The 10,685-nt window shown below is 44.7% G+C and overlaps 1 pseudogene; it reads left to right on the forward strand.

The window, feature by feature from the left end:
- The first annotated feature begins 10,194 nt into the window (after positions 1 to 10,194).
- LOC121102108 lies at positions 10,195 to 10,294 on the forward strand (annotated as a pseudogene).
- The last annotated feature ends 391 nt before the right edge of the window (positions 10,295 to 10,685 follow it).

Genomic DNA, 10,685 nt, shown 5'->3' on the forward strand with positions numbered 1-10,685 from the left:
AGTTTCCTGCAGTCTCGTAGGACAGTGCTCTTGTATTTTAGGAAATACACACTGAAGTGCTAAGAGGGAATGAGGCATCGGAAAAGAAATCTGCACAGAGACCCGTGAAGCGTCACCAGGCGAGTACCTGCGGTACGGTGTTGACCGGGAACCTCAGGAAGGGCAGCCTGGAGTTCTTTGAACCTTTCTTGCAACTTTTCTCTGAAGTTTGAAATGATTTCAAGACAGAGGTTTTGTTTTGTTTTTAAAGTCTAAGCGAAAGCTAGAACATGGAGACACTGATTTTCTCAGAAGGCACTTGAAACCCCAGGCAGACAGACAATTTTCAAGACGGCGGTGGAGGGGAAAGCTTGGGACTCACCTCTGGTGGACACAAGCAGAAATCGTTATTTTGCCTTTTTTTTTTTTTTAAAGATTTTATTTATTTATTCAACAGAGATAGAGACAGCCAGCGAGAGAGGGAACACAAGCAGGGGGAGTGGGAGAGGAAGAAGCAGGCTCATAGCGGAGGAGCCCGATGTGGGGCTCGATCCCAGAACGCCGGGATCACGCCCTGAGCCGAAGGCAGACGCCCAACCGCTGTGCCACCCAGGTGCCCCTCGCCATTTTTAAAAGATGTTTTCGCTGGGTATAGAATTCTGGGATGACTCTCCCCTTTTCAGTCCTTTATAGAGGTCATCCTAGTGTCTTCTAGCTTACATAATTTTAAATGAAAAGCCTGCTTAATTCTTTTTGTTGTTGTTTGTCCTTTGTTTTCTCTCAGTGTTTTCCAGACTTCCTCCATCATTGGTTTTCAGAAGTTTGACCATGAAGTGCCTGCGTATGTTGTTTTCTCTCTATTCTCTTTGGGGGTGAGTGTTCGGAGCTTCCTGGATCTGTGGTTTGTTATCTTATATTGATTTTGGAAAGCCTTCAGCTGTTATTTTTCCAGTGCTTCTGCCGTATTTCCTGTCCTCACCTGCTACATGCCTGATACTGTGGCACAGCTCTTAAATATTCTGCCCTGTTTTATTGTTTCCGTGTTTTCCTGTTTCAGTTGGATTGATTTCTACTGACCTGTCATCAAGTTCATGAATTCTTTCCTCTGCTCTGTCCTTGATATGATAAGCACATCGAAGCTTGGCCTCCTTTCTGAGTGGGCTGCTGTTACCTTGTGCCTGGTCTAGACCTGGAATCCAGGGGGTTTGGGAGCACCTCGGCATTCNNACAGTCCCTGCATCCTGCACCACAGCGGGACTCCCTCTCCAAACTCCTGCCCCTTCCCCAGCAGTAGCTTGCCATTATGATGCAAGCCTTATGTTGGTGGCAGGAGAGTTTTCTCCTTTCTCCTGCTCCAGCCTTAGTTGTAGGCAGGTCCTGTGCACCCGAGCCTCACGGGTAGGGCTTTGTCCTCCCCACATAGCATCTGCCCTCTGCATGTAATGGTGGTGGGTCTTGGGTGGCAGTGAGTTTCCTGCCCTCCCACCAGGCACAAATTTCTGTTTTGTATCAATGCAAGATCCTAGTCCTGAGGGGGTGGACTGGGGGGCTCAGTCAGTTAAGCGTCTGCCTTTGGCTCAAGTCATGATCCCGGGGTCCTGGGATCGAGCCCCGAGTCAGGCTCCCTGCTCAGTGGGGAGTCTGCTTCTTCCCCCCGCCCCTCCCCCCACTCATTCTCTCTCTCGATCTCTGTCTCAAATAAATAAAATCTTTAAAAAAGAAAAAGATCCTGGTCCTGAAAGGGTTTGCTACTTTCTGCTGGTGGCAGGCAGCAATTCCTTCTACTTAGAAGTAGGCAGTCTGTTTGGGACTTAAGTCTTTCTTTTTCATTGCTTTCGTATCTCCTAAAATTCCAATAGGATCATTTTCTTTGCTCATTAGTGCAAGTCTGCTGCTCGCTTGTTGATGCTCCCCATTTTCATCTCAAAATGTCTTTTTCTCACCTTTCTATGCTACTGTGTATAGGAACCGTAGGCTGGCAGTTATTTTCTCTGAGGTCACTGAAGATATCATTCTACGGTTTTATGGCAACCGTTCTTTCTGTTGTGAAATCAAGTGTCAGCTTTAATGTCCTTCCTTTCAAAGTAATCTTTCTCCCCAAACTCCTCTCTTGTCTTCTAAAAATTGTGTTTAGATGTGGATTTTTTATGTAAGTTTTTGGGCTTCTTGACTCTTTTGGTGTCTCCTTCCCTCTAATCAGTTCTGCGTAAATCTCAGCCATTCTCTCTTCAGTCCTCCTTTTCCTTTCTCCTGTGGCTCTAATTATAGTCTGCTTGATTTTCTTACTATATTCTCTCTTAGCTTTTCTTCTGTTTTCCAATTTTTAAATTCTCTGTACTTCATTATGAGTGGTTTCCTTCAACTATCTCCCAGTTAACTAATTTTATCTTCAGTTGTGTTTAATCTGCTTCCAAATATATCCATTGATTTCTCTGAGGTATTATTTTTGTTTTCAGATTCCCACCTGATTAAAAAAAAAATCTGCTGGGTCAATTATAGCTTCAGGTTCCCTTCTTTATTAGTTTGCTAGCACTGCTGTGACAAAGTACCACAGACTGGGTGGATGAAACAACAGGAATGTACTTCCTCACATCCCTGGAGGCCACAAGTCCAAGATCTAGGGGTCAGCAGAGGTAGTTTCATCTTGAGGCTTCTCTCCTGAGCTCGTAGAAGGCTGTCTTCTTGTGTCTTCAGTGGTCCTTCAGCGGTGTATCTGTCCATGTTTTATAAGGACACCAGTCATGTTGGCTTAAACCCTACCTCGATGACCTCATGTAACCTTCATTACCTCTTTAAATACCCTACGTACAAATAGTCCCATTTTGAGGTATTGGAGGTTAGGATTTCAATATATGAATTTGGGTGGGAGAGTGACACAATTCAGCTCATAACACCTAAAATTTTCAAGCTTCTCCTTGCATAAAGGTAACTGCAAACATAATTGCCTCGCATTCTGCGTGTTATCTTTAGCATCTGGGGTTCCTGGGGGCCCTTTGGATTGTCTGTTTCAACCTTGTTCATCACGGCTCCTCGTCTCCTTGTCAGCCTAGTTATCTGTGAGTATGGTCCCGAGGTGGCATGTTAAACACGTGCACAAATCATTTAAGGCCAAGGCTTATTTGCTTTAGCGCGCGCCGGGGGCACTAGCTCTCCTGGACCACATTTATCCAAGTTCAGGACTTGAGATTTCTGGGTCCCCACGTGACTCCAAGGAAGGCTGCAATCTGTGACGGTTGGTCTAGTTAGCTACCATGGTACAACCGTTCGAGGCCCCCAACTCAAAGCATAACATAGTTTACAAGGGTCCCCATGGTTGGTGGGGCTGCACTTTGTAAGTTTTTCCCTCCAGCCCAGCACAACTGCCTCTTCCAGACCAGCAAACACACGTGCAGATCAGCACTCAGCCTGAGGGGCCTCTTCCAGATTTGCAAACATATCCAGGGAAACAGTAGCCCTGAGCATCGGACTAACTTTCCTCCATTACCATCCTCTTCCTGGACCCAGCCTGGCAACCCCTGTGTTTTGTTGCTTTTAGAAAGATTTTAGAAAATATTGTCTTCAGCAGAAGACTTGAACCAACGTTACTACAAGTGGAAGCCAAGAGTCATCTTTCCAAAGGCTATTGTATCATTTTAGAGCACATTTAAACCTTATAACTTAAAGTAGAACATTTTTATTTTTTCTTCTGTGAAAGTGATTGTTCATGACCAATCCAAATTAACAAAAGAATTATTAGATGTCAAAATATGTACCAGAATTGGTGTAAAACCGTCACCTCATTTTTTAAAGTGTAAATTAAAAAAAAATTTTTTTTAGTAATCTCTACAACCAATGTGGGGCTCAAACTCACAACCCCAAGATCAAGAGTCACATGATCCACCAACTAAGCCAGCCAGGAGTCCCTAAAAGTTGTTTTTTTTTAAAGCTTTATTTATTTATTTGAAAAGAGCACACACATGAGGAGAAGCAGGCTCTCTGCTGCACAGGGAGCCCGACGCGAGACTTGATCCCGGGACTGTAGGATCATGACCTGAGCCTAAGGCAGAGGCTTAACCGACTAGCCACCCAGGTGCCCCATCAAAGTTTTTAATTAATTTGTTTAAAATCTTATTTATTTGCGAGACAGAGGGAGAGAGTGAGCGAGCACAAGCAGGGCGAGCGGCAGAGGGAGAGGAAGCAGGCTCCCTGATGAGCAGAGAGCCCGACTTGGGGCTCCATCCCAGGACCCTGAGATCCTGACCCGAGCTGAAGGCAGATGCTTAACTGACTGAGCCACCCAGGTGCCCCAAAGGTTTTAATTTAAATATGCATTCCAAGAATTATGAGCACATGAACCTTGTTATATGACATTTTTACAAAAATGGGAAAGATGATGTACAGATGACAAAGCCTCATAAAATGGCCTTTAAATATCAGTTGTTTCTACTAGTTTCCCTTCCTTGGACAGGCCATCTAAATTCTCTTTTATAAAAAACTGACAGTCACTACAAGCCCCTAAAATGTTTTGTTTCCTATGTACTCTTTCTTTCTTACATCTTTATTCAACATCTTTCCCATCATTTTTCCCCAATTTTTTTTAATGTGGTAAAATATACATAAAATTTTCCATCTTAACCACTTTAAAGCATACAGTCCAGTGACATTAAGTACATTAATACTGCTGTGCAACCATCACTCCCATTACTCTCCAGAATTTTTTCTTACAAAACTGAAACTCTATATATCCATTAAATGATAACTCCCCATTTCCACCATTCTATTCTCTGCCTCTGGTTTGACTAATCTAAGTACCTCACGTTAAGTAGAATCATACAGAATTTATTTTTGTGATTTTCCAGACATAGGATTTTTGGTTTATGGTTTTTTCTTAGCACTTTTTTTTTTAAGATTTTATTTATCTGTCAGGGAGAGCGAGCACAAGCAAGGGTAGCAGCAGGCAGAGCGAGAAGCAGGCTCCCCATCACTTCAGTTTACAGTGTTCACGACTATTATCTCAGTTGGTCCTTACAATATTCCAGTAATAATAACAGACATTTACTGAGCACTAACCAAACGTCAGGTCTCACCTAATCCTCACAAGAACTTCAAGAAATAATTTTTGTTATTGCTAAAGATACAAAATGCTCATTCTGAGGCTCTTCCCAAGCATCTGGCCTTAGCAGTTTGAAGGCGGGATCCAAGAAAGCCTGTCCGTTTCCTGTAGACGGTCCTACAGACCTTCCTTTAAGAGCTACTTCGGAGTTCAGTGCTGCCTTTTCTGGGGCGGCCCCACCCCAAGGCTCTGGAAGGTCAAGTCTCATTGACAGAACTCGAACTCAGGTTTTTGACTCCAAACTACTCCCAGTGTCTCAAGTGACTTATGAAAATTACATTTTATGCACATGATAAAATGAGGCCCTTTGTTACACAGGTTTTATAATCCTAAAGCTCTCTTCTTGCTTCGCTCCTCTTTCCCTCTTCTAAACATGTTCTGTCCTAAAAAACCCTTCCCTCCAATCTATCTTTAGAGTGACCAGAACTCCCCTGTTGCCCAAGGTAGTCCCCTCGGCTCCAGCATAACTGACAACCAGAGCATCCTATCTGGCTAATATGTAAATTACCTGGTCACACTAACAAACCTGCCCTTCCAGAGGCAGACTTCACTTTCCTCATCCCATTTCAACATATTTTTTGAGCTTTTACTTTCCTCTTTTAGCTCTGCTGCAGATGCCGGGAACAGCAGCAGTGAACAAAACAAAAATCTCAAACACGAAGAGTAGACCAAGAAATACAGAACTAGCAGGTGAGGATACGCACTGGAGAAAAATCAAGCAGGGTAAAGAGGATGGGAGATGAGGCCATGGGGAGGTTCTGCTCTTTTAAACAGTGGTCATGGAAGGCCTTCCTAGTTAAAGACCTGAAAGAGCTGAGAGAGAGCCATTTGTTTCACTGGGGGACACAGTCTTCCTATCAAGAGGGGAAAGCCTTGAGATTGGGGTATGTCTGGAAAACGCAGCTTGTGAGGTCGGAGTGAACCAGGCGTAGAGCAGAGAAAATGGGAGACAGGTCAGGGTACACTGTGAAGCTTCCTGTAGGAAGCTGGCTTCTGCTCCAGTGAGACTAGAAGCCTCTGGAGGCTTCTACTCGAGTGACCCTGGCCGCTACATTGAAAACTGACGACAGCAGAGAGGTGGAGGATGGGAAGGAAGGCAGCAGGGAGTTGAGCTAGGAGACTGATGATCCAGGTGAGATGTGGAGGCCTAGACCCATGATGGGGGAGGTGGTGAGAAGTAGGTTCTGGATGTTCCAAAGGCAGAATCAACAGCATTTGCAGACTCACTGGATGTGGAGTGTGAGAAAAAAAGATGAAGTCAGGATGGGCTCTTAGGGTTCTGGCTGGGACCTAGAAGGCTGGGCTGGCTGTTACTGGGATGGAGGGCTGTGGGAGCATCAGCCCTCACCCTGCTGCTGCTGCGGCCTGGGGCCCCCTCCACTTCCACTGCTGCTCTCGCTAGCGGTCCCCTTGCTGCTGAGCCCGGTGGACATTTTCCCACCGTCACCTTCTTGGACCTCTTGGTTTTGATGCCAAATGAATCATTTCCTATTTTGTGCTCTAGGATTCTGCGATGTCCTCCCTTTCTGACTTCTCACTTCTCTTTCTGGCCATCACTTTTACATCCTTGGTCTTATTCCAGAAGTTTGGGCCTCTACCCTCTGTTCACAGATGCTCCTTGAGTGATGGGATTTCATCCACGACCGCAGCTTTCAAAAGCCACCTGGGTGTCAAGCATTCACCTCACCCTACACCTCACTCCTTAGTTCCAAGTCGGCTTCCCAAACAAACTCCCCGTAGCACCTCAAACACCATATATTTCAAACTGAAAAGACCCCTCCCCTCTGTGCATTCTCTAGCCCAGCAACGGCACCCTCTCCATCAGCGTTCTGCAGTCATGCTGGGTTCTCCCCTCTTCCTCACCCCACATTCAGCTAGTCATCTAGATCAATTCCGTTTCTGCAAACATCTCCAACTTGACCTTCTTTCCTCCTGCCAGATCTAGGATACGGGTTTCATCTTTTAACTGGACTTCCGCAACAATGCCCACATTGGCCACTTCTTTTCTGGTCCAACTGTTTTTTCCCCCCAAAGTATTATTTCTAAAATGAAAATCATTCTAAAGATAATCCAGGTTCCCTATCAGCTCCTCAGCCCAGAGGAATTAAAGCGCAGGACGGTGCCCCAACCTAGAAGAGGGGTTAGCACGTCACTCAAGATGTGAAGATGGTACAAGGTAACAGTCTACTCACTCTTGTTTGTAGCCCATAAACAGGCGGCCGGACTGAAGGTACATACCAAGCCCTCCTCTACCTGAAGCACCACTCAGAGAAGGGGGAGAGGCAGAGCTCCTTATCAGACTGCCGCTTCCCAGCCCCAGGTCAACCTAACCCCTGGAGGGTCGGGCTAACCTTTCCACCAGCAGAACCTCAGCACTACACCTGTCCTGTGTGACACTTTCTGATTTAGCTGTCTCTCTCAATGTTCAAGCTCCCCAATTCGCTCCCTTCAACTCCAGATCTGACCCAGGTTTGCTCCCTCCCCAAACCTTTCACTGTGTCTGCACCTCTGTGCCCAGCCTCGCCGGACTCTTCTCAGAACATGTGCATTCACTTTCTTACTCTGCATCTAAGCAGACTTGCCTCTAGAACAGACTTCCCTGGGAGTCCTTTCAGAGGCTTCTTTTCTTCCCTGACACCTGAAGCAGCAGGGTTCCTGGTGGTGGGCTAAGTTTCCTCTAGATCAAACCACTGCCTCTTCTAAACCATCTTCCTCCTCCATTAAGCCCTCAAAAGCTCAACCTTCCTTGAAGCCTGTGCTTTTAGACTAAATCCACTATCCAGCAGCATGTCTCAGACTTTTAACTCCAGCATCACCAGCACCCGCTTCTCATGCCCACTACCTCCTACTGTCACTTGCAGCAACTTCCAACACCCACAGAAATCCTTTGAACAGCATGGTCTGTTTTTGACATTTTCACTTCCAGTAATGTTTTCTTTCTCCTCCCATCTTCCACCTACATGACCATCACCTAAAAACTTTGTCATTACCAGTCACTGCACATCTCAAGGTTAAGCATGTCTGGGCGCACCACACTTCACCTTCTCCCAGCTCCCTAAGTTAATACTTTTACTCCAAGTCAACGTGGAACGCACCAACTCCATTCAGCAGAGAATGTTACGCTCTTATTGGCTTTGGCTCATCAGGATCCACGCCTGGCTCTGGGAATGAGGGAGAGGATGTTGGGAATATTACTGTCATCTGTAACTTTGTACCCACTTTTAATACCTTTGCACTTTTCTTCTGTTGAATTTAGCTGGCAAAGTCCTGGTTAAACCCAACGCTCTACTTCCCAGCAATTCTATTTCCCTGGTACATTTGTTTTCCCATTCTCCAAGACAATTATTTTACATTTTCTTCTTTTTTTTAAAGTCTTTCAGTAATCTCTACACCCAACATGGGGCTCAAACTCACAACCCGAGATGAAGAGTCACACACTCCACCGACTTAGCCAGCTAGACGCCCCTACATTTTTCTTTCATCAAACCGCTAATATCTCTTCTCTCTTTTCTAAGATCCATCAAAAAAAAACCCCAAAACAAAAACCCGCAAACCTTTCAATTTTTACTGAACTTAATTTGAACAAATTGACAAGCCTCAATATCCATTAACATGAAAAGCTCCATTTTCTCTTAATACGTTTTAATAGTTTTGCTTCTGCCCAGATTTTGAAAACGGTACATAAGATTTTATTATTAAATGGGGTGCCTGAGTAGCTCAGACGGTTAAGTGTCTGCCCTTCGGTCCAGGTCATCTCAGGGGTCCTGGGATTGAGCCCCATGTCGGGCTCTGTGCTCAGTGAGAGGTCTACTTGCCCCTCCCCCTCTCCCCCTGCCCATGCTCTCGCTCAAATAAAAATTAAAAAAAAAAACCCTTTATTATTGAGTAATCTCTACACTTAACCTGGGGCTTGAACTCACAACTCAGAAATCAAAAGAGTTACACATTCTGCCAAGTGAGTCAGCCAGGCACCCCCCAAATGGTACAGTTCTAAATACATTTTCTAAAAAAAAGATTTATTCATTTATTCATTTTATTTAAGAGAAAGAGACAGAGAGAGCACAAGCAGGGTGGGGAGGCAGGAGAGGGAGAAGCAGACTCCCCACCGAGCTGGGAGCCTGACACAGGGCTTGATCCCGGGACTGGAGATCATGACCTGAGCTGAAGGCAGACGCTTAACCGGTTCCATCTGAGCCACCCAGCTGCCCCGAAGTAAAAATATTTTACTATTATACATAAACAAGTTTTAGCCATTTAGTCACACATTATCCATCCTTAAACTGACTGCAAGTTTTTTGTTACCGGTATCATCCATGCTGCCTGCCACTGTTTCCTTTCCAACCTTTACGTATTTCCATCTCCATGCACTGCCTAGGCCCTTTAGTACAAGGTTTTTAACAGAAATCACGACAAGCATCCTTGCCTTGTTCCTCATTTTGAATAGAACATACCACATGCCTGACACATGGTACCTAATTTCTTACTACTCTCCTGTGCTTCCTGTTACAGCCACATATTTTTATAAAGGGATGAGATACTTGTAATTGTTACGGCTGGAGCACCAGGCTCAAAGCTAAGTGTCAAGAACTAAGGCGGAGTGATCTGATGAACCTGCTGCTGCTGCTTTGGCAAAACACCGCATCCACCCTCCCCTGTAGCAAAGTGCTGACTTCTCCCAGGTCTCACGCTTGCACCACGTGACTGCCAGGCCAGGTTCTTTCTCTGCAGCCTAGCCGCAGAAAGAATGCATTCTCTGGGTTCCCTTAGAGACTCAGGCTATCTAATCCTTACACATGATGAAGGCATTCATAAAAATGCTGGGCAACACAAAACACATGAAAAAATGCATAGGTTGTTTTGTTTGCAATACTGGCATCAAGACTGTACTGCAAGAAATTTTCTTCCTTGCTGCGGTTTGCAAAATCACATTTAACACTATAGGTCTCCCCTGCTCTCTGAAAGCACCGCATTCCTACGGAACCCTCTGTAAGCTGAACAGCGTAGTGAAGCAGCAATCACCACTAACTTATATGGAAAGACTTAAGTGTTCTCAGAAACAAACAATAATCTCTTAAGGCTTCTGGTACTTTGGGATATCTTTGCTAATGGATGTACGATAGAGAGCGCTTCCTTTGGCAGCACACATACTAAAATTGGAATAAGTGAATATTAGCATGGCCCCTGCACAATGATATGCAAATTCATGAAATGTTCCGTATTTTTTACTTATCCAAAGGATTAAAAAAATCCTGATTTGAAGGGGCACATGCACCCCAATGTTTATACCAGCACTATCAAAAGCCAAATTATGGAAAGAGTCCAAATGTCCAGATGAATGGATAAAGGTGTGTTATGTATATACACACACACACAATGGAGTATTACTTGGCGATCAAGAATGAAATCTTGTCACCTGCAACATGGATGAACTAGAGTATATTATACTAAGCAAAATAAATCAGAGAAAGACAAGTATTTCCTGCATATGTGTAATTTAAGAAACAAAACAGATGAACGCAAGTGAAAGGAAAGAAAAAAACGAGAGGGAGGCAAACCACTGTTAAGATTCTTAAATATAGAAAATTGAGGGTTGCTAGAGGGAGGGTGGGCTAAA

This window comes from Ursus maritimus, unplaced genomic scaffold, assembly GCF_017311325.1.
Source record: "Ursus maritimus isolate PB19 unplaced genomic scaffold, ASM1731132v1 scaffold_12, whole genome shotgun sequence".
In the NCBI taxonomy this organism is placed as follows: Eukaryota; Metazoa; Chordata; class Mammalia; order Carnivora; family Ursidae; genus Ursus; species Ursus maritimus.